General features: G+C 40.4%; 1 long non-coding RNA gene across 2 annotated transcripts in view; it reads right to left on the minus strand.

Moving 5' to 3' along the window:
• The window catches only part of LOC137240609 (uncharacterized), a 518840-nt gene that overhangs the window by 471749 nt on the left and 21812 nt on the right, over positions 1–25279 (minus strand). The window lies entirely within an intron of this gene.

The raw sequence follows: 25279 nt of genomic DNA on the forward strand, positions 1-25279 counted from the left end.
TAGTTGTAACTGCTCCATACGACCTTTTAACGCTTCTATTTCGGCATCAATTTTGTCCTCGAGTTGTAAAATTTTTGCATCCTGCTCTGCCAGTTTCACAAAGAGCTGCGATGATACCTGTTCCGAAATTTGTGCCGACATTTCAGATATACGTGCCTCTTGCGCTTCCAGTTGAGATGCCAAATATGTCTTCTGTTCTTCCAATTGTGATGTTATACGGGTTTCCTGCGATTCCAGTTGGGATACCATATACGTCTTCTGTTCTTCAATCTTGGATGTTATACGGTTCTCCTGCGATTCCATATATGTTTGCTGTTCTGCCAGTTGAGATGACACTGTCGATGTTTGAGCAGATATTGCAGCTAAAATCATGTTCAAGCCTGTACTGGTAACCGTCTGCGATGTTTCGTTTTTCTCTTCAATTTTTGTTGTCTCCTCACCCTCAAGATGAAAGACATGCTCTTCCACATCAATTCCTTCTGCTTCCATTGCCTCTCGTAGCCGTGCCTGAAGTTCAAGTTTAACGCCGCTTGTATTCAATCCACGGCTCTCCAACTCCTTCTTCAGTTGCTGGATCTTCAATTCACTGAACTTTGCCATGTCCTTGTTGTCCTCTGGAATTTATTCAACAATTCCTCTTCTGACACCAATTGTAACGAATTTTACTTGCAAATCCTCTTATTTGCAATCCTCTGCTAAGTTCGAATCACTAAACTGTTGGATAGATAACTCTAATATTGAATAATGTAAAACTGGCCTTTATTAAAGTACTTCACAATGACACTTATACTTTGCTACTCGCTGGCTTAATAACCAAACTGATTGATAACTCAAATTGAACTCTACTATTGGCCGCCAGATCGCGTGATTAATCAATAACTGATTGATTGCTCAACTCAAACTGAATTACAGCGCCTCTTCATCTGTTGCCTTTTATACCCTTTGGTTTCCTCGTTCGCATTTTTCCAGAATGTACTAGCATTGTCCATGAGCTCTCAAACTTCTCAGCTATAACTAAAATTGCACAATTTTATACATCTTTTAGGCGCTTCCAGAATCTACTAGTCCAGTAGCTCTCAAACTTCTCAGATATATGCATGTGTTTGCGCATTGACTCTCCGCTGCTCGTATTCGTACATGGTACATATGTGTAGACGCAATTATTTATTCGTTTATGTAGATACATAAAGATTGAATTATTGATGTGAATGTTTGTAGTTTACAGTCTCTCGCGCGCACATAGGCGTATAAGTAAATGCATCTGTGTGTGACATCTCTCTGGGCTGCCTTATATATGTGTATACTTGATTTAATTATTAACGTAAATACTGCTTGGCATGGCCTTAGCATCGCCTTAGTGATGGGATAATTTAGTGATGCTAATATCCGTGACAGTATTATATCGGTATCAAATTAAAGGTATTAATGAGGGTTTTAAAAGGGAGCGGTGGTAGTTGTATAGGTGGTCGCCTTTTCGAGATATCGCCATAAAGGTGGACCAGGGGTGACTCTAGATCTTGTTTGGACGATATGGGTATCAAATGAAAGGTGTTAATGAGTCTTTTTAAAAGGGAGTGGGCCTTAGTTCTATAGGTGGTCGCCTTTTCGAGATATCGCCATAAAGGTGGACCAGGGGTGACTCTACAATATGTTTGTACGATATGGGTATCAAATTAAAGGTATTAATGAGGGTTTTAAAAGGGAGTGGTGGTAGTTCTATAGGTGGTCGCCTTTTCGAGATGTCGGCATAAAGGTGGACCAGGGGTCCCTCTAGAATGCGTTTGTACAATATGGGTATCAAACGAAAGGTGTTAATGAGTATTTTTAAAGGGCGTGGGGCTTAGTTCTATAGGTGGACGCCTTTTCGAGATATCGCCATAAAGGTGGACCAGGGCTGACTCTAGAATGTGTTTGTACGATATGAGTATCAAATTAAAGGTATTAATGAGGGTTTTAAAAGAGTAAAGGAGTAACCCTCCGTAATAAATTTAACTTTTAATGAAAATCAATAACTCTGAACTAAATACTTTTCGCCATGATATAAAATTAAAATGCTGTGGAACAGGAGCAACACTTTTGTGACTACATAAACCCTGTTTCAATCTTTTAAGTCTCTGAACAGAACCCTAATTGGCCGTTTTCAACCGAAACAACAATGGCAACCCAGATTTTGCCGTTATGCTCACTTAAGCGAGTGCCTGTCAGACTTGTACTTGTACACTATGGCGCGTAATCATAGTCAAAATAATAGCTCAAAGAAAGTTATGTCAAAAAGCTGCAACTAAATTTAAAATCTATTTTATATTGACTATGATTATGCGCCTATGTGTTTACTATATAGTTTGGCAGCTTAAATTGAGGTTATGTTGCGAATAAAGTGGAAGGCACTCGAATTCAGTGAAAGAGACACTCGAATAGAGTGGAATGAAGAACAACAGGAAGAGCAGAGTTGCATTGGATTAATATAACTTCAATCATTGCATCAATATTAAAGATAAATTTAGAAAAAATGATTAAATACTTGAGTATAAGCAAACATTTTCTTTCAATTACTGCAATTAGATGCTATATATTCGAAAATTATAACATTTTATGCCTGTTTAAAAATTTAACTTCAATTTCCCTAAGATTTCCGTAATATGGCCATTAGTGATGTTTGTGTGTGTGTGCAAATTTTGAGTCATTGGTTACTATATAGTTTGGCGGCTTACGTTGAGGTTATGTTGCGAATAGAGTGGAAGGCACTCGAATTCAGTGAAAGAAGGCACTCGAATGGAGTGGAATGAAGAACAGTAGGAAGAGCAGAGTTGCATTAGATTAATATACCTTCAATCATTGTATCAATATTAAAGATAAATTTAAAAAAAATAATTAAATACGTGAGTATTAGCAAACATTTTCTTTCAATTACTGCAATTAAGATGTCTAAGATCATTGTAAACTTTACCAAGTAGCGCAACTAACAGCTGATCGCTCATTCCACTCTATTAGAGTGTCTTCTTTCACTGAAATAAAATGTTTGCTTATACTCAAGTATTTAATTATTTTTTCTAAACTTATCTTTAATATTGATGCAATGATTGAAGTTATATTAATCCAATGCAACTTTGATCTTCCTACTGTTCTTCATTCCACTCCATTCGAGTGTCCCTTACACTGAATTCGAGTGCCTTCCACTCTATTCGCAACATAACCACAATTTAAGCTGCCAAGCTATATGGTAAACAATGTCTTAGATTCTATATATTCCAAAATTATAGCATCTGTTTAAAAATTTAACTTGAATTTTCCTAAAGATTTCGGTAATGTGTGTGCTAATTTTGAGCGATCAGCTGTTAGTTGCACTACTTGGTACATATTTTTTGTTGGAGACGATCGAGAACACTTCATGACGCGAGAAATTTCACCAGGAATGACCAACATCTCTGGCCGATTCTCCGGGCATTTGCGGTGCCATCTCACACGTTTTACTATGTCAATATCCAATTCATTGTAAATTTTACCAAGTAGCGCAACTAACAGCTGATCGGTGAAAATTCGCACATTCACACGCACAGTTCTCGACTCAGTTTCAAAAAAAAACTTTAGATTATTTAACTCAAATTTTAAAGTGAGATAATCATTACGAATTTATGTATATAGAATATATAAGTTGTTTTTGTTGTTATTAAAACAATAGTTTTATTTATATTAAAGCTTTTATCATTTTTTTTTAACTTTGAAAAAACTCCGAACACCATTCCTTCAATATATGACATTCGACTGCCTAGTCCACTGCCTTCCACTCTATTCGCAACATAACCTCTATTTAAGCTGCCAAACTATATAGTAAACAATGATCCAATTTATCACAAAGATACTTCTGTGGTTGTTAACCACTTAGCCAATTTAATTTTGTATCAAATGAACATATATTTATTATGTAGATAATTTATATATTAAGTTACAAAGTGTGAAATTATTAAATATTGAATTCTTATTAATGTTGTATAGAAGCGTCAGCTTAGTTCAGTTGGTAGTGATTCAATGAATTGTCTCCGGTTGCAATTCGAACTTGCAACCGCCAGCGAATGACAAGAGGAAACAGAAACGAAGAAGAACTGCCACATAGAATGGTATTGCCAGATGCTGTGTGCTATGTGTGTCCCCACATTACTCCCCCCTAAGTGATGGTATTACTGTAGAATTTTGTTGTAGTGGTAAACTTGTTGAAAGCGACGGTTGTTGAGGCATGTTTGAATTGATGAGAACACGTCGGTGAGGTAGTTCTCCAAAAAATTCGTCACTTGCTACATGAGCTGACTTGAGACGTTCGATGCTAATGTTGGAGTGCTTGCCATTCACGTCGACAGTGTAGACTCGCTCGTCTACTCTTTTGATTATTTTATGTGGGCCTGTATAGGGTTGATCCAGGGGACTCTTGGTTGCATCGACTCTTATAAAAACGTGGGTGCATGTAGATAAGTCCTCAAGGCAGAACGTTTTCGAGGCTTCTGCGTTCGTGAAGAATTCACCAGGAACCTTGAGTGTCGTTCCGTATAAATATTCGTCTGGTGATGATTTTAAATCGTTCTTGTAGCACGTTCTCAATCCCAGCAAGACTGTTGGCAACGCTCGGGTCCACTGGGGAATTTGGTGGCACATAATGGACGCCTTGAGGGTACGATGCCATCTTTCAACCAATCCATTAGAGGCTGGATGATACGCCGTGGTTCGAATTCGTTTGCCTCCAACTAATCTCGCCAGGGCCGTGAATAATGCACTTTCGAACTGCGTACCCTGGTCGGTTGTCATAAGCTTAGGGCATCCAAAGCGTGCGATCCAATTAGAATAGAAAGCACTTGCGACTGTATCTGCTGTTATGTCCTTTATGGGGATGGCTTCCGGCCATTTAGTAAATCGGTCAATCATCGTGAGGCAGTACCTATATCCTTGTGACTCTGGCAAAGCCCCGACTAAATCCAAATGTACATGTTCAAATCTTTCATCGGGACTGTCGAAAAAGGTTGGTGAAGCGTGTACGTGGCGATTGACTTTTGAAAGTTTGCAAGGGAGGCAGAGGCGAGCCCATCGGGTGATGTCTTTGTTCATGGGCGGCCATACGTATCGCTGCGTGACTATTTTGACTGTGGCTCTCCCACTGGGGTGTGCTAGATTATGCAGTGCGTCGAAAACCTTACGACGAAGTTCTGATGGCACGAATGGTCTCACGTTATTGGTAGAAATATCGCAATGTACTACTTGTTGACTATGGCCGAATGTCAGTGGATGAAACTTGAGCGATGTGTGGTTGTGAACCAACAGCCTTTGTAGCTCCTCATCTGTCGTTTGGGCTCGAGATAGTTCGTCATGGTCAATTGCCATGGGAGGTGCATAGTGTCAATCCGTGAGAAGGTATCCGCTACATTATTGTTAATACCGGAAATATATTGAAAATTGGTGGTGAATTGGCTGATAAAACTGAGCTGCCTGATTTATCGAGGCGATGATTTGTCAGATTGTTGTTTAAAAGCGTAAATAAGAGGCTTAGGGTCGGTCCTGACAACAAATTCGCGACCTTCTACCCAATGGCGAAAATTCTTTATTGCCTCGTATACCGCAGTCAATTCCCTGTCGTACGTACTATAATTCTTTTGTGCCGGTGACAGTTTCTTTGAAAAGAATCCTAAAGGTTGCCAAGTGCTGTTGCTGTTTTGCTCGAGTACTGCTCCGAGCGCTGTGCTGGAGGCGTCACATGTGATCCGAATTTCGGCTGATGGACATGGGTGTGCAAGTAAAGTGGCCTTCGCGAGATGGTCCTTTATGGAAACGAAAGCAGATTCTGCTTCTGCTGTCCATGGCACTGGCCTTCGATCGTTTTTCTTTGAATCTTTTAGAAATTCGTTGAGTGGAGCTTGAACCGTGGCGGCATTTTTCATGTGGCGTCTATAAAAATTCACAGCTCCATTAACCTTCGTAACTCCAAAATGGTATTTGGCTTCGGGAAATTAAGCAGGTCTTTAACTCTATCCGGTAGTGGTGTTGAACCGGCCGCTGATAAACGATACCCCAAAAAATTCACCGTGGCTGCACCCAATACGCATTTGTCGGCGTTAACACATAGGCCGTATTTGCTCAGCCGGTTGAATACTGCTCGAAGGTGTCTTTCGTGTTGCTGCTCTCCTGTTGATGCCACTAGCAGATCGTCTATGTATGCGTATTCGAAGTCGAGACCTGCTAGTGCCTCATTAATGAAGCGTTGGAACGTTTGGGCTGCGTTGCGGAGGCATGCTTATGAACTCGTACAGTCCAAACGGGGTGATTATGGCTGTTTTTGGGATATCCTCCTCTGCTACCGGAATATGGTGGAATGCGCGCTTGAGGTCGATTGTGGAAAAAATATTTTTGTTTGCTAAAATTGTGGAGTAGTCATGAAGTAATGAAATCGGATACCGATCGGGAACCGTTCGCTCATTCAGTCTGCGGTAGTCCCCGCACGGTCTCCAATCCCCTGATTTCTTCCTGGTCATGTGTAAAGGGCTGGCCCATGGGCTGTTAGACGATCTGGCATGACCGAGTTCGACCAGTAACCGGAATTCGTCCTTAGCAACTTTAAGTCTTTCAGGGCATAATTGCCGTACGCGTTGTACGCATGGAGGGCCAGTGGTTGTAATGTAGTGTTCGACTGAATGTTTGGTTGCCGTGAGGTTGGACGGGTTACCTAACAGTTCAGGAAAGCTTTTGAGGATGCTTGTAAACCTGCTCGTACCGCTGAGCGCCGTAATGTTTGTGATAGGTGCTGTAGCGAACGACCCTGTGCTACGTGAACCGGAACTTCGATCGATGATACACGCGCGCTTCAGATCCACCATTAGCCCATGTTCATGAATCAAATCGGCGCCGATGATTGGGTATGGCACATTGGCAATGCAAAATACCCACCGGATCGGATGTTGAAAGCCAAAGTCGAGCAAAATTGGTTTTTCGCCAAACGTTTCGATTTGGGTGTCGTTCGCAGCTTTAAGTCGAAGTGCTTTTGGTGAAAGGTTGTCTTTGTTAGCGGGTGGAGTTACAGAAATATCTGCGGCAGTATCGACGAGGTACTTCGTTCCCGAGTTGCGGTCGTATATAAATAAACGGCGGGGTAGATTTTTACCACCAGACCTCGCCGAATCTACTGGTGGCTGCTTGCGTTTCCCTGTTCCTTTTCATATGTACATGGTTGCGTGCACCTGTTTGCGCGCACTCCAAACCTACGATGATAGAAGCACAATGCTGGTTGCCTGCTTGGTTCTGAGCTGAGCCGTGTACTTTTGGTATTGTTTAGGTTTTGCCGACGCCGAAAACCATCCTCCGGTACTAATTGTGTAACCTTTGTTGTCAGGTCTTTAACTTGCTTCGTCAGCTTGTCGGTTTGTTCCGTTAAATTGCCATTGTTTGAAGCAGCAGCTTGGGAAATAGGCATAACGCATCGGCTAGCAGCGTCGCGTTGTACTTCCATCATTTGGTTTGCTATTTGAGCTAATTTGGCTTTGTCTGTCTCGTGTATTCCAGCAAGCGCAAGCTGTACTTGTGTGGGAAGTCGTTCAAGCCAAATAGTGCGTACGAAAATGGGGTTGAGTTTGTTTCCGCCTAATCTATGTATTTCGGCCAGGAGTTCGGAAGGACGTCGATCACCTAGTGCAAAACCAGACAATAATATTGTTACGAATATTAGCAAAACTAAGGAGTGCTGCCAGCTCTAAGCCGATCTAAGCAGTGACGTGAATGCACATCAATAATTCAATCATTATGTATCTACATAAACGAATAAATAATTGCGTCTACACATATGTACACATTCCGACGAGCAACATTTACATACAAGGCAGCGAGAGATGAGATGTCACACACCGATGAATTTACTTATACGCTTATGTGTGTGCGGGAGACTGTAAACTACAAACACATGCATATATCTTATCTGAGTGGTCACAAGAGAGGGCAATAATTTGTGCACGTAGTTGTGGCTGGCGATTTTGTAGCCGAAACAACTAGTAACTTCTGGAAATCGAAGAGCCTAGAAGTATGCAGCGTAAACTATAAAAGCGGTGCAGGCGAGTAAGAAGGAATTCAGTTTGATTTGAGTTGTCAAGCAGTTGCGATTAAGACGATATCTAGCGAGCAATAGCAGTATTATTTTGAATAGTAGAGTTTCATTGAGCTATCAATCAGTGTGGTTATTAAGCAAGCTATTCGTTGCACAGTTGAGTGTATTGTGAAGTACTTTAATAAAGGCCATTTTGCATTATTACAAATTGGAGTTATTTATTCAACAGTTTAGTGATTCGAACTTAGCAGAGGATTGCAAATAAGAGGATTTGCAAGTAAATTCGTAACAATTGGTGTCAGAAGAGGAATTGTTGAATAAATTCCGAAGATTGGGAATACAACTTGGACATGGCAAAGTTCAGTGAATTGAAGATCCAGCAACTGAAAAAGGAGTTGGAAAACCGGGGATTAAATACAACTGGGAATAAGATCGAACTTCAAGCACGGCTACGAGAGGTAATGGAATCGCAAGGAATTGATGTGGACGGGTTTGTCTTTTATCCTGATGGGGACGAAACAACAACAAAAATTGAAGAGAAAAACGAAACATCGCAGACAGTTACGAGCACAGACTTGAACATGATATTGGCTGCAATAACTGCTCAAACATCGACAGTGGCATCTCAGCTGGAATCGCAGGAGACACGTTTAACATCCAAATTGGAAGAACAGAAAACGTATATGTCATCACAGATGGAATCCCAAGAGACACGAATAACATCGAAGATTGAAGCACAGGAAACACAAATTTCTTCACAACTTGACGAACAGAAGACGTATATGGTATCCCAACTGGAATCGCAGGAAACCCGTATAACATCACAATTGGAAGAACGGAAGACACATTTGGCGTCTCAACTGGAAGCGCAAGAGGCACGTATATCTGCAATGTCGGCACAAATTTCGGAACAGGTATCATCGCAGCTCTTTGTGAAACTGGAAGAACAGGATGCAAAAATTTTACAACTCGAGGACAAAATTGATGCCGAAATAGAAGCGTTAAAAGGTCGTATGGAGCAGTTACAACTAAACCGCCCAGCTGTTTCAGCGAGTAATCCAAAGGTAAAGACACTATCCTTTGACGGTTCTGTTCCTTTTCAGGTCTTTAAGCTACAGTTTGAGAAGACCGCAGCAGTGAACCAATGGAATGCTGAAGATAAAGTTGCAGCTCTGTTCGTGGCACTGAAAGGGCCTGCCGCGGAAATCTTACAGACCATCCCAGAGTACGAGCGGAACCACTACGAAACATTGATGAGCGCTTTAGAGAGACGTTACGGAAGCGAGCATAGGAAACAGATATTCCAAATTGAGTTGCAAAACCGCTACCAAAAAGCAAATGAGACATTGCAGGAGTTTGCTTCAGATATTGAAAGATTGGCTCATCTTGCAAATGCAGACGCACCCGTGGAATACACTGAAAGGGTAAAAATCCAGAGTTTCATAAATGGCATACGAGATGTGGAAACGAAGCGGGCTACATATGCGAATCCAAAACTAACGCTTGCTGAAACGGTATCGCATGCATTGACTCAGGAAACAGCCTCACTTTTGAGTAAGCCAGCGTACAAAGCTCATCGCGTGGAAGTGGAAAAGCCAGACTGGGTAGACGCAATTTTGGAAGCATTGAAGGGTACGCAGCAGAAGAATAATGATGCAGTCAAATGCTTTAAGTGTGGAAAGTCAGGGCATATTGCGCGTTATTGCAACACCAACCCTAACAGTTCCAACTATGCGGGTGGCCGTAAACGCAAAGCTGGCGGAAATGAGCAAGAGCGTGTCGAATGTAAAGAACGAAAACTTGCCCCGGCTGTTGAATGTCCTGTGATATCTGTGTCGCAAATTGGAAGGAAATCAAGCAGTCTTACCGTCAGAGGGAATGTGGATGGTAAAGAGCGTGTACTGACTGTAGATACGGGGGCATCTCATTCCTTGATTCGATCTGATTTGGTCTACAGGAGAGTAAAGTCATTACCTGGAGCAAGGTTGCGTACGGTAACAGGCGAATATAATCAAGTCCAAGGCGAAGTGGTATGTGAGGTATTAATTGGAAAAGTCATGGTTCTACATAAATTCGGTGTGGCGGAGATCGTTGATGAAGTCATATTGGGAGTGGACTTCTTGGTTGACCATGACGTCAGGATCGATATGCGGAGAAAAATTATGCGCTATAAGAACCAGGACATACCACTTAACTTCAGTTTGGAAAAAGGGTTCAGCAGTAAGCGAGTGCTGGTCGAGGAGATTCGACAGAGACCACGAAAGTCAAGGAAAGTAGATCGAGCAAAGGTTGATGGATCGAATGTGCCAAATAAAGCGAAATTAAAAGTACCTGCGAGGAAAAGACCGGCATCAACAAACCCTAATGGACGCACTAAATTCACTGAAAGAATTTTTCAGAAAGAATGCAAGGATGATTTCAAGCCAGCGCGCACTTTTGTTGGGAAACGTCGGAACGATACTGAGTATGTGAAGCCAATCCGTCAAGAACAAGCTCTACAAAGTAGTTCTTCATTGGCCAAGCAACAGAGTGCGAGAGAACGATCCAGAATAATGAGTAGTAAGATGGAACACAGGTACCAAGAGAACAATAATTCGAAAAGTTTCTTGGCGGGAGATTTGGTACTGTTATACAACCCTCACCGGCGGAAAGTTGTTCCATCCAAATTTCGGTGCAGTTGGGAAGGCCCGTACAAGATTGTGAAGAAGCTCAGTGATACCATCTACCGCATACAAAGCATTGAGAAACCACGGAGTAGAAGAGTGGTACATTTGGCGATGCTAGCAGCGTTTAGATCAAGAGATTTGTCTGATCGGGACGATCAGACTTAGGTGGAGGGCAGTGTTACGAATATTAGCAAAACTAAGGAGTGCTGCCAGCTCTAAGCCGATCTAAGCAGTGACGTGAATGCACATCAATAATTCAATCATTATGTATCTACATAAACGAATAAATAATTGCGTCTACACATATGTACACATTCCGACGAGCAACATTTACATACAAGGCAGCGAGAGATGAGATGTCACACACCGATGAATTTACTTATACGCTTATGTGTGTGCGGGAGACTGTAAACTACAAACACATGCATATATCTTATCTGAGTGGTCACAAGAGAGGGCAATAATTTGTGCACGTAGTTGTGGCTGACGATTTTGTAGCCGAAACAACTAGTAACTTCTGGAAATCGAAGAGCCTAGAAGTATGCAGCGTAAACTATAAAAGCGGTGCAGGCGAGTAAGAAGGAATTCAGTTTGATTTGAGTTGTCAAGCAGTTGCGATTAAGACGATATCTAGCGAGCAATAGCAGTATTATTTTGAATAGTAGAGTTTCATTGAGCTATCAATCAGTGTGGTTATTAAGCAAGCTATTCGTTGCACAGTTGAGTGTATTGTGAAGTACTTTAATAAAGGCCATTTTGCATTATTACAAATTGGAGTTATTTATTCAACAGTTTAGTGATTCGAACTTAGCAGAGGATTGCAAATAAGAGGATTTGCAAGTAAATTCGTAACAATATTGTTACGAATATTAGCAAAACTAAGGAGTGCTGCCAGCTCTAAGCCGATCTAAGCAGTGACGTGAATGCACATCAATAATTCAATCATTATGTATCTACATAAACGAATAAATAATTGCGTCTACACATATGTACACATTCCGACGAGCAACATTTACATACAAGGCAGCAAGAGATGAGATGTCGCACACCGATGAATTTACTTATACGCTTATGTGTGTGCGGGAGACTGTAAACTACAAACACATGCATATACCTTATCTGGGTTGTCACAAGAGAGAGCAATAATTTGTGCACGTAGTTGTGGCTGGCGATTTTGTAGCCGAAACAACTAGTAACTTCTGGAAATCGAAGAGCCTAGAAGTATGCAGCGTAAACTATAAAAGCGGCGCCAGCGAGTAAGAAGTAATTCAGTTTGATTTGAATTGTCAAGCAGGTACGAGTAAGACGATATCTAGCGAGCAATAGCACTATTATTTTGAAAGTCAGTTTCCTTTAAGCTATCAGTTTGGTTATTAAGCTATTCGTTGTACAGTTGGAGTGTTATTGTGAAGTACTTTAATAAAGGCCATTTTGCATTACTACAAATTGGAGTTATTTATTCAACAGTTTAGTGATTCGAACTTAGCAGAGGATTGCAAATAAGAGGAATTGCAAGTAAATTCGTTACAATTGGTGTCAGAAGAGGAATTGTTGAATAAATTCCGAAGATTGGGAATACGACTTGGACATGGCAAAGTTCAGTGAATTGAAGATCCAGCAACTGAAAAAGGAGTTGGAGAACCGTGGATTAAATACAACCGGAAATAAGATCGAACTTCAAGCACGGCTACGAGAGGTAATGGAAGCAGAAGGAATTGATGTGGAAGAGTATGTCTTTCACCTTGATGGCGAGGAGACAACAAAAATTGAAGAGAAAAACGAAACATCGCAGACGGTTACCAGCACAGACTTGAACATGATTTTGGCTGCAATATCTGCTCAAACATCGACAGTGGCTTCTCAACTGGAATCGCAAAAGACAGATATAACATCTCAACTGTCATCTCAACTAGAAGAACAGAAAACGTATATGTCATCACAAATGGAAGCACAAGAAACGCGTATTTCAGAAATGTCGTCGCAAATGTCATCTCAACTGGAAGAACAGAAGACATATATGGCATCGCAACTGGAAGAACAGAAGACATATATGATATCTCAGTTGGCTCAGCAGTTGAAAGCGCAAGAGGATCGCATATCATCGCAGTTGGAGGGTTTTAGTGAACGACAAGATAAAATGGAAGCTGAGATGGATGCTTTGAAAGATCGGATTCAGCAGTTACAATTAAATCGTCCAGCAGTTTCAGCGAGCAATCCAAAGGTAAAAACACCATCCTTTGACGGTTCTGTTCCTTTCCAGGTCTTTAAGTTACAGTTTGAGAAGACCGCAGCAGTGAACAACTGGAATGTGGAAGATAAAGTTGCCGCACTCTTCGTAGCATTGAAAGGACCAGCTGCCGAAATTCTACAGACGATTCCCGAAGGAGAGCGGAACAATTATGAAGCATTGATGGCTGCTGTAGAACGACGTTATGGAAGCGAGCATAGGAAACAGATATTCCAAATTGAGTTGCAAAACCGCTACCAAAAAGCAAATGAAACATTGCAGGAGTTTGCTTCAGATATTGAAAGATTGGCTCATCTCGCAAATGCGGACGCACCCGTGGAATACACCGAGAGGGTAAAAATCCAGAGTTTTATAAATGGCATACGAGACGTGGAAACGAAGCGAGCTACATACGCGAACCCAAAACTGACATTTGCTGAAACGGTATCACATGCATTGACTCAGGAAACTGCCTCCCTATTAAGTAAACCAGCATATAAGGCTCATCGTGTAGAAGTAGAAAGGCCAGAATGGGTAGACACAATTTTGGAAGCACTGAAGGGATCACAACAGAAAAATGCCGGAGTTATTAAATGTTTCAAGTGCGGCAACCCAGGTCATATTGCACGACATTGCAGCACCGGTCCCAATAGCTCCAACAATGTGGGTGGCCGTAAACGCAGAGCTGAAAGAGATGAGCAAATCTCCAAGTCCACTCAATCGTTAAACTAAAGCGAGTCAGCCGCAAGGGGCGACAGCTGGCTCCCTCAATTGAATGCCCCATAATCTCTATCTCACAAATTGGAAGAAGGTCAAACAATCTTACTGTCGGAGGACATGTGGATGGAAAGGAACGTTTACTGACTGTAGATACGGGTGCATCTCATTCCATCATTCGAGCGGATTTAGTCAACAAGAAGATAACACCATTGCATGGAGCAAGATTGCGTACAGCCACTGGAGAAGACAGCACGGTTCTAGGAGAAGTATCATGTGAAGTCGCAATTGGGAACGTCACGGTAGTACACAATTTTATAGTGGCAGAGATTGTTGATGAAATCATAATTGGAGTGGACTTCTTAATCGACCAGGGCATCAAGATCGACATGCAAAGCAAGACGATGCGATATAAGAACATGGATGTGCCACTTAATTTCGGCTACGAAAGAGGCTACAGCAGTAAACGAGTGCTGGTGGAAGAGAGTCAGCAAATACCACCAAAATCAGAAGCAGTCATCTGGGCAAAGGTTGATGGAGATTGTGGGACAAACAAATTGTGGGTTGTCGAAGCAGCAAATAAATCAGCACTGAACATACTTGTAGGAAAAACCCTGGCTATGACAAAACAAGATGGACGTATTCCGGTAAGAGTACTCAATGAGTTCAAGTCACCATTCAATTTGACCAAAGGAGCTATTTTGGGAAGATGCCAAGAGGCCGAAGTAGTTATTAACTGTGAACAGCTCCAGGAATACGTTTCATCTAGTAATACTGATCTTTCAAATGATATCACGGCATGGACGCATGGGCTAGAGGAAGCCTATCAGAGTAAGGCAAAACAACTGCTCATAAAATACGCGAACATATTTGACCAGGATGGTTCCAAACCAGGCCGCACCAACGTTGTGAAACATCAAATTGACACTGGAGATGCGAGACCGATCCGTCAAGCTCCACGTAGGGTTCCACTGGCGAAGCGGGAAGTTGTGAGTCAAATCATTCAAGAAATGAACGACAGCGGCGTCATCGAACCATCAGCTAGTCCATGGAGCTCACCGGTAGTACTTGTAAAAAAGAAGGATGGAAAAATGAGGTTTTGCGTGGACTACCGGAAGTTGAATGACGTAACGAAAAAGGATAGCTACCCATTGCCAAGAATTGACGACACTCTGGACTCGCTATCTGGTACGAAATGGTTTTCCACGCTGGACTTGAAAAGCGGCTACTGGCAAGTGGAGGTGAAGGAGGAAGATAAAGAGAAAACAGCCTTCAGTGTCGGTGATGGTCTTTGGCAATTTACAGTGATGCCTTTTGGACTTTGTAATGCACCAGCTACTTTTGAGAGACTCATGGACCAGGTACTGAAAGGACTACATTGGAAAACATGCTTGGTGTACCTGGACGACATCATCGTATTGGGCAAGAACTTTGATGAACATCTTAAGAACTTGGAGGAAGTTTTCCAGAGAATAGCTGGCGCTGGTCTGAAGTTAAGTCCCAAAAAGTGTGCGCTGTTTAAAAAGGAAGTCAATTATTTGGGTCACAAGGTAACGACAGAGGGCATCTGCACTGCGAACGAAAAAATAGAGGCTGTACAGGATTGGCCAAGACCACAGAATCTACATGAATTGAGAAGTTTTCTTGGGCTGTGCACATATTACCGCCGATTTGTACCAAATTTTTCCAGCGTAGCCCATAGCCTCCATGAGCTTACAAGAAAAAACAAAGCTTTTGAATGGAAGAAGGAGCAAGAAGTGGCTTTCCAAACATTGAAGGAGCGTTTGTGCACTGCCCCAATGTTAGCATATCCGATTCCAGGAGCAACATTTATTCTAGATACAGATGCAAGTGGATATGCTATAGGAGGCGTTTTATCACAACTGGTCGATGGACAGGAGAAGGTAGTTGCATATTACAGCCGTTCGATTGGAAAACCAGAGAGGAACTACTGTGTTACGCGGAGAGAGCTGTTGGCATTGGTAGAGTGCATTAAACATTTTCACAAATACCTCTACGGCCAGCGATTCCATGTCAGGACAGATCACGCAGCATTGAAATGGCTTCTGCAGTTCCGTAATCCGGAAGGACAATTGGCACGGTGGATCGAGCGACTTCAAAGCTATGACTTTTCCATTGAGCATCGAAAAGGTAGTACCCATGGAAATGCCGATGCAATGTCACGAAGGCCATGTAGTTTGGAATGCAAGCACTGTTCAAAGGCCGAGGCTAAAGAAGACATTATAGATGTCCGGCTAATGACTATAACGTGTACGGATGAATGGGACAAGGAACAACTAAGAAAGTGTCAGCTAGAAGATACGGATCTGTCACATGTTATGCAAGGGCTCGAACGAAACGAAAGACCAAGCAGAGAGGATATGTCAGCAGAGAGTCCCATTGCGAAGTCATATTGGGCACAGTGGAACAGTTTGGAATTGATATCCGGTTGCTTGCATCGAGTATGGGAGAGTGAGGATGGTCAGTGCAAGAAGAAACTTATAGTTGTTCCCAGAAAGAAGATTCCTGACGTGCTCAGCGAGTTGCACAATGGTCCAAGTGGAGGCCATCTTGGAATCACGAAGACACTCGAGAAAATTAAGCAGAGATTCTATTGGGTTGGTTGCCGTCAGTCGGTCACCGAGTGGATTGCCAATTGCGAGGTATGCAACAGAGCGAAAGGGCCCAAAACCCGAAGTCGTGGCCAGATGAAGCAGTATATTTCAGGTGCACCATTTGAAAGGATCGCCATGGATGTCGCAGGTCCATTTCCTACTAGCAACCGCGGAAACAAATACGTACTGGTGGTTATGGATTATTTCAGTAAATGGCCAGAGGTATACCCAATCCCAAACCAAGAAGCAGAAACAGTAGCAGAAGTGGTTAAAAACGAATGGGTTGCCAGGTATGGTGTACCAATGGAGTTACATTCTGACCAAGGCAGGAATTTTGAATCAGCTGTGTTCCAAGAACTATGCAAGAAGTTGGGCATTCGAAAAACACGGACAACTGCATTGCATCCTCAGTCCGATGGTATGGTGGAACGTTTCAATAGAACATTGGAGGAGCATTTAAGGAAAGTAGTCGACAAGTACCATAAGGACTGGGATACACACATATCATTATTCTTGATGGCCTACCGATCGGCAGTACATGACACAACGGGCCAAACTCCCGCAAAGGTAATTTTTGGCAATGACCTTCGACTGCCAGCTGATTTGAAGTATGGGATAGATGCCGATGCGGAGAGGAATGTCAAGAAATCCACTGATGTCTTAGAAGAAGAGCTGAGAGAGATACACGATCTGGTAAGGCAACGAGCAAATATTATGAGTGACAAGATGAAAGCGAGGTACGATAAAGCAATTAATTTGGAAGGGTTTCAGGAAGGAGATTTGGTGCTGCTATACAACCCACAACGAAAAAAAGGTTTGTCCCCGAAATTGCAGTGTAACTGGGAAGGCCCATACAAAGTTGTAAAACGGATCAACGATGTAGTGTACCGCATACAAACCACTACCAAACCACGAACCAAAATGAAAGTGGTTCATTTGGAGAGATTAGCAGCGTTTAGATCGAGAGATTTGTCTGATCGGGACGATCAGACTTAGGTGGAGGGCAGTGTTACGAATATTAGCAAAACTAAGGAGTGCTGCCAGCTCTAAGCCGATCTAAGCAGTGACGTGAATGCACATCAATAATTCAATCATTAGGGGGACTCATGTAACCGTATAAATGCCTTATAAAGTGTGTAAACGTATAAATTTATCTAGTTTACGCACGAGCTGTCAAATTTTGTATGAAAAATCATTTACACAATTTGTATAAATTTACGCGCACATTTCATTGTGTAAACGCGGTAAACTCAAAGGAATGCAACCTTGCAGACATTACAGACGGCATTTTCATCAAAAATCTCCAACATCAGCAAGTAAAGGCGTTTTAGTTTTGATTTTTCACTTAATCTTGGTATTTTTTAATTTGTATAACAATCAAAAAAATTTTTTTGGAAATAATACAGCTGAAAAACAATCAAGTTTATCAAGAGTATTACTAGGTGCGTTCATATAACCGGGTGTGTAAATGGATATAATTTTACACCTTATAAGTTTATATGTTATCATGAGTCCCCCTATTATGTATCTACATAAACGAATAAATAATTGCGTCTACACATATGTACACATTCCGACGAGCAACATTTACATACAAGGCAGCAAGAGATGAGATGTCGCACACCGATGAATTTACTTATACGCTTATGTGTGTGCGGGAGACTGTAAACTACAAACACATGCATATACCTTATCTGGGTTGTCACAAGAGAGAGCAATAATTTGTGCACGTAGTTGTGGCTGGCGATTTTGTAGCCGAAACAACTAGTAACTTCTGGAAATCGAAGAGCCTAGAAGTATGCAGCGTAAACTATAAAAGCGGCGCTAGCGAGTAAGAAGTAATTCAGTTTGATTTGAATTGTCAAGCAGGTACGAGTAAGACGATATCTAGCGAGCAATAGCACTATTATTTTGAAAGTCAGTTTCCTTTAAGCTATCAGTTTGGTTATTAAGCTATTCGTTGTACAGTTGGAGTGTTATTGTGAAGTACTTTAATAAAGGCCATTTTGCATTACTACAAATTGGAGTTATTTATTCAACAGTTTAGTGATTCGAACTTAGCAGAGGATTGCAAATAAGAGGAATTGCAAGTAAATTCGTTACAATATTTTGAACCGTCGTTCCTGTGAAATACCGTAATGGCTTATCAGAATTTCTTTAGTGTTAAATACTTATCAGTTGTTGGAGGGTCTGTAATAATACCCTCGATGACAATAAGTGCGTCTTGATCGAGACGGGCGATAACAGCGTAATACTTCGTTGCGTCAGACGTAATCCTCCTCAGCTGGAAGTGAGCCTCCACCGTAATAAACCATAGTTCGACTTTTTGGTTTCAAAAAGGTGGAAGTTCCAGTCGTTCGTATTTATCGATGTGTGCACCCAGTTGATGCAAAGTTTGAACACCCGTTGCTTCGAAGAATTCGTCTTGTTGGTGTCCATTCACCGGTTCAGTGCTATCACCGACGTTAGTTGCAGAATCTCCTGCTTCTGCCATGGCTTTGCCTTTTTGCGATGTTGTGCCGCTTGTACAAATATATCGGGGTCACCAATTGTGGTTGTTAACCACTTAGCCAATTTAATTTTGTATCAAATGAACATATATTTATTATGTAGATAATTTATATATTAAGTTACAAAGTGTGAAATTATTAAATATTGAATTCTTATTAATGTTGTATAGAAGCGTCAGCTTAGTTCAGTTGGTAGTGATTCAATGAATTTTCTCCGGTTGCAATTCGAACTTGCAATCGCCAGCGAATGACAAGAGGAAGCAGAAACGAAGAAGAACTGCCACAGATGCCAGATGCTGTGTGCTATGTGTGTCCCCACACTTCGCTTTTTCTCATTGTTTACTATATAGTTTGGCAGCTTATATTGAGGTTATGTTGCGAATAGTGTGGAAGGCACTCGAAGGCCGTGAAAAAAGGCACTCGAATGAAGTATAAAGCTAAGGCCACATTAGGCTGCACTACACAGCACTGCACTGCACTACAAAATATTCTTTGCATGTATACTTATGAGACACACCTAGCGTCAGCAGCATTTCGCGGCAAATTTGATCAACTAGGCAAAAACGCCGCGTTAGGAAGTGTCGCACAGTGCTGCTGCCGCTAGGTGTGAATTGTCTCATAAGAATACATGCAACGAATTTTGCACCATCTTTTTTCAATCTGGGCAAAAGAATGTGGAACTCTCCTTCCTCATATCTTGAGGATGAAATGTCGTGCACCCATAGCCGCGACCTTTTTCTTTTCCTTTCCTCTTCTTCGCACAAAAATGATATAATTACAGCTTCAAAAACTGTGTTATTCATTTTACAAACAAAAATAAACACAAACTTTTGCCGCAATGTGTGGCTCGATTGCCGTTTAATGTGAATTCCCAAAATATGTCGTACTGTTGGGCGCCGCTGCCGCTACGTGTCGCGCAGCGTAATGTGCGCGTCCCTTAATAAAGGAATGATGTTCGGAGTTTTTTCAAAATTTTCCCAAAATCGTAAATCACAAAAGGGAGTGCAGTGAAATGAAAATTGTAGTTAGGATTTGTTCATTTTTAGCAGGAGATTTTCAATTTAAAAATGTAATATTAGAGTTGCGCTTTTTCGTTCATTTCAGAGATTCGGTTCTTTCGTTCTTTTTCTGATGAACGAACAAGTTCTTCTTTTTGTTCTTCTGTTCCTTTTTTTCAAGCAAATTTGTTCACTGCTCCTCACACCCACAAGTATAGATGGGTGTGTGTATGCAGCAGAGCTGTAAAAGTGTGCAATCATTTGAAATTTTAAATCATTGATTTAAGAATGCTGTTCTTCATTCTTTCATTCCTTGTTAAGGAATGTGGCTTAAAAGTCAACGCATTCTGCATTCAGTAGTGGGAAAAAAAGAATTCACTCTTGAACTCATTTGAAGAAAGAATGAAGTAATTGAATGAAACACAAACATTTTTCAACACAGAATAAGCATTCAAATGAATGCAGCCTTTGCTGAGTGTGCACACTGTTTTCTAGTACCAATCAGTTATGAAAAATGTCGTACATGCACAAAATCCGCGCAAATATCACATGGTTGCATTGAATTAAAGCCACTTCAAAATATCTTCAAACAAATTTAATTATTGTCCGTAATGACCAGTTTTTTTCGATATTTAAATGGTAATACTGCACAAAGAAGTTAACTGGAAAAGTATTCTTTTTGAAATTTTCTTAAAAATTTAATAATAAAAAAGCAAATGACAAAGAATCCCTGTTCCGAAAATTGTCATCGTTCTAAATAAGTGTTGCCAATGTGGCATATAAAAGGCTTGCAGGAAAAAATACTAATCTACATTTGAACATCCTCAATTGTTGATTAAACAATTGAAATTGTAAAAGCTCTTAAGTTCCTCATATATTCTTCCTAGAGGTTTATGGTCAAATACTGTATAGATAATGGTTTGTGAGTTTCCAAATTGCAACAGCAATATACTATTTTTCTCTATTTTCTAAGAAAAATATTCTTCTAAACACAATAGTTTGTAATTACAGTCATTTAAAGTAGGCTCTATAGGTAGTTGTAGCTTTGTTGATAGCAAAGAAAATTAACTTTGAATAAAATCTGCTCAAGTAAGATAGAATTCAACCTACAAATGCCATGCAAATAGGCAGAGACTAATGGTCCTTCTCAATCACTCGGGTCCTATATTTATATTCCGTCAAACACTGTCAAAACATCAGCTGTAAAATACTGTAATCCGATGGAGCCAGTCAATCTCTTTGTGGGGAGGGAAATTAATAACCTCTGAAGAGTTTCTCCCAATGAAACATTTTTTTTTCGTGGCACATATGAAGGAAAATTGGGAAGGTGACTCAGGTGAATAGAAAAAGCCTAAAAAGCTGTAGAACGATGCCATGGAATTAGACATATATTTATCGAAATTCTCGGAATTAGGAAGCTCCAACGAAATCGCCGATATACCTATTTACTTTGATGTATTTAAATTTAAACGACTTAAACTCAAGTATCTGGTTTTGTTATATTATCGGCAAAAAATGTCCACAATTTACTCTATTTGGTCAATGCACAATGTGTTCATTTACAATATCCATTTTACTACAATAGCAAAATAAGTAGGACATATAGAACCATTTTGACATATAGCAAGAAAGCAATAGATTGTCTTTGCAAAGTTTAAATAGAAACTGAAAAGAAAGAAACATTTAGGCAAGGTGCACACGAGGCTACGCGTCATAGACGCGTACAAGATATTTTATATAGCTACAATTTCTCTACGCCTCAAGATCTGCACACGAAGCTACTTTCGAGCGTCGCTACAAAAAGCAAACAATTATTGAAAATATAAAGAATTAAATAAAGAATTAAATTTCTTCAGCTATATCCGTCCCCGAAACCAAAGGAAAATGGGTATTAAGCGTTATTTGCATCCCCGTGCCTTTGTAAATTGTGAAAGGCGATTTTAAACCACCGCGGGCTAGAGAAAAGAGTGATTTCTAGTTTCCAACACTTTTTAGCCTTTTAAACGCTTCAACAATGTCTAACCAAGCTGTTGTGGTGTTTAATACTCCTTTTCGCTTTGGTAATATACCTTTCACGCACTTTTATTAACTAAAGCAACATTTTTTAACTAATTACACAAATTTGCATACAAAAAAAAGTAAACAACCATCTTGTTCTTCCTTTTTTTCAAGCGTACGTTCGCTCAGCGACCAACATTGCTGTACGCTTAGCTACACGAAAATTGCATGCTTTGTCGCGTTCATGCAGCTGACGCCTCGTATGCCGCTCTCCATTCAAATACATGTGTTCGGCATCAAAGCGTACAAATTTCGCCTGCAGCGTCTATGACGCGTAGGCTCGTGTGCACCTTGCCTTACTGGCATATTTCGATGATTTAAGGCAACTGCAGTTTCACCGTGTTATTCGCGGTTCGAATATCACTGAAGCCTTTAATAACATTCGAAATTGACTGATGATGATTGTGTGGCGGTTTTCGAAATGTCAAAATCACAGTATGCCAGTAAATTTTTATTTCTTTTCAAAAATAATGATTGAATATTCAATTATTATAAGCCGGTGTTAAGCTCTTGAATTCTTAAATATTGTAAAGAATTTGCTGCAAATCCTCCTATTTGCCCTTTTGCTAGGTTCGTATCGCTAAACTGTTGAATAAATAATTCCAATATTGAATAATGCAAAAATGGCCTTTATTAAAATACTTCACAATAACACTCAAACTGTGCAACGAATAGCTTAATAACCAAACTGATAGCTTAAATGAAACTGACTTTCAAAATAATACTGCTATTACTCGCTAGATATCGTCTTAGTCGTACTGCTTGACAACTCAAATCAAACTGAATTCCAGCGCCTCTACAATTGTCGCCTTTTATACTCTTTGATTTCAACCTTCGGATCTTCTAGGCGCTTCCAGAATCTACTAGTCCAGTAGCTCTCAAACTTCTCAGCTGTAACTACAATTGCACAATTTTATAGTTTTTCTCATTGCATACTTAGAGGAGTATCTCAGATATATGCATGTATTTGTGCATTGACTCTCCTCTGCTCGTATACGTACATGGTACATAAATGTAGACGCAGTTATTGTTTCGTTTCCCTGCCAAAACGCTCCACGTCATTTTACTAGTCATTTTACGGTCATTGTGACTTTCTGCAGCGGTTATATTCATAGTCATTTTTGCATGGCGTGATTAGGTTTTGTGACCAAATTTTCCGTTTCGTTCCTATTAATGTGATCGTGCATTCCGCTCCGACCTATAGGATGCGAGCATAGTACTGTGCTGCTCACACACGTCACAATGCTCGTCAAATGGCGGTCATTTTTCCGTCATTTCACTCTACATTTTCGAGTCATTTGACAATCAATTTTACCGCCATATAACGTGAATTTTACCTGCAGATTTGCTTTACCTGGAGCAGCCATATGAATAAAATATGAACCAAAAAAATTTAATTTTCAATATTTATTATTTTCAATATTATTATATATGTACATGAAATTGGAACTTATATTAATACAGTTCATATAAAAAAGAAGTAAGTACTTTAATAATAAATAAACTCGCTTAATTGGTTTTTGTTTTCCAATTGAAATCTTTTCTAAGCGAGCCGAAAATTATTTTAAGCTTTAGAAAAAACTCCAATTATTTCAGTAATCTACAACTTAAAGCTCAGTAGAAATTCAGATTAGGTTTACCTTTTTTCAGGTCAAGAATATTCAAAGGTGTCGTGGAATCCGATTGCTGTCGTAATTGATGAACTTAAAAATGTACGACTAGTAATTGAGTCAGACTTATTATTGTTCTAAATCTAATCATTCAAGCAATAATTCTGCAACCCATAGCAGGAGTATTGATTGGTTTCAAATCTAATTCCGACAGCAATCGTATCACATCCCTTATTATATATGTACATGAAATTGCAACTTAAATTAATACTGTTGATATAAAGAAAAGTAAGTACTTTAATAATAAATAAACTCTCTTAATTGGGTTCAATTGAAATCTTTTCCTGTGCTAGCACATCGCTAACCTGTGTTGGCAAAAGATATGATTATACTGTGTTCGATAGATAGTCGGACGAGCCGCTACTCGGCGATGTAGAGATGACCGTTGTGTCGGTGGCAGCAGTTACAACAGCAGTTTCTAACTTGCACCATCCGTACAGTGTGATGAATGCTTCACTGCCTTTTCCAATTGCTTGGCGCCAGCAATTTTTGCTGTTTGTAAAGCTTTAGCTGTAATGCAAATATATAGATGGGTTAAAGTGGTTTTCGTATGTTATTCAACAACTCACCCTATACCATCATCACAGCCTTCTCATCGATTTTGAATATGTGTACTGTTTCAGTATTCAGACCCAGTTCGTTTGATGCAATATTTTCAATTTGATGAATATGTATACTATCCGTTAGGCAGACAATTAGGTGCGTTCGATTCATTCATATACTGTGGGTATTTGAGCCGTAGACGCAATTGATATATTGTAACATTTGTAAACAGTTGGGTTTCTCTGCTGTCACCATCACCACTAGAGAGCTATTGAAGAAACGCTCGACCAAGATATGTTGCGATTTACGCGCATAGATTTTTTTCACCTTGTCACAGTTATTGATGGAGAAAATGCGAAAGCCATATTTACCATCCAATACGGAAATGGAACTGTGGAGGAAGAAACATTTTATAAAATTTAATAAAATCAATAAATGATAGTTGTGTTAAAATGGGGTAAAGTATCGTATGTTAAAGTATAGCGAAGTTTGAATAGGTCTCATTCTTCATTCTTAGAAACATGTACGAAGGTACCTCGTAAGATATTAAAACTCCTCAACGCTTTTTTGCAATAACTTAAAAAGAACTCATATTCATCAAATTTCTGTTTAACTTCTACATATCAATATCTACCTTTACCATCAGAAGGAGTCACTATTGCTTCTACACCTATGCTATTGTTTCCTACACCGATGAGCTTTGTAATAAAATAAACTGCTATCTCCCCAATCTCTCCAGTTTTGTCGCCTCGCGAAACCTGATATTGTAACCAACCAAATCATCGGTGATATTATTTAAAACATGGCCGCGCCAAATGTCGACCATATGACATTACCCTACCGACTGTCTTACACCTTAAAATTTTGGGTGTGACTTTCATCAGGACCTACATTTTGGTGAGCACGCAGCCGCAATTGTTCCGAGAATTCAGAGCCGTACCAAAATCCTCAAATCCCTCGCTGGCAGTACCTGGGGAAAGGATAAATAAACGCTCATGACTACACACAAAGCAATTAGCCAGCCGATTAAGTGCTATGCGTCACCCATATGGTCGCCAAGCCTAAAAATTACCCACTGGAAGAAGCTACAGGCCTGCCAAAATACTGCTCTCAGAATTGCCACGGGCTGTCTTCTTATGTCCCCAGAACACCATCTGCATAATGAGGCGAGAATACTCCCCATAAGGGAGAGAAATGAGATGCTAAC

This window comes from Eurosta solidaginis, chromosome 2 (assembly GCF_040869045.1).
Source record: "Eurosta solidaginis isolate ZX-2024a chromosome 2, ASM4086904v1, whole genome shotgun sequence".
NCBI lineage: Eukaryota > Metazoa > Arthropoda > Insecta > Diptera > Tephritidae > Eurosta > Eurosta solidaginis.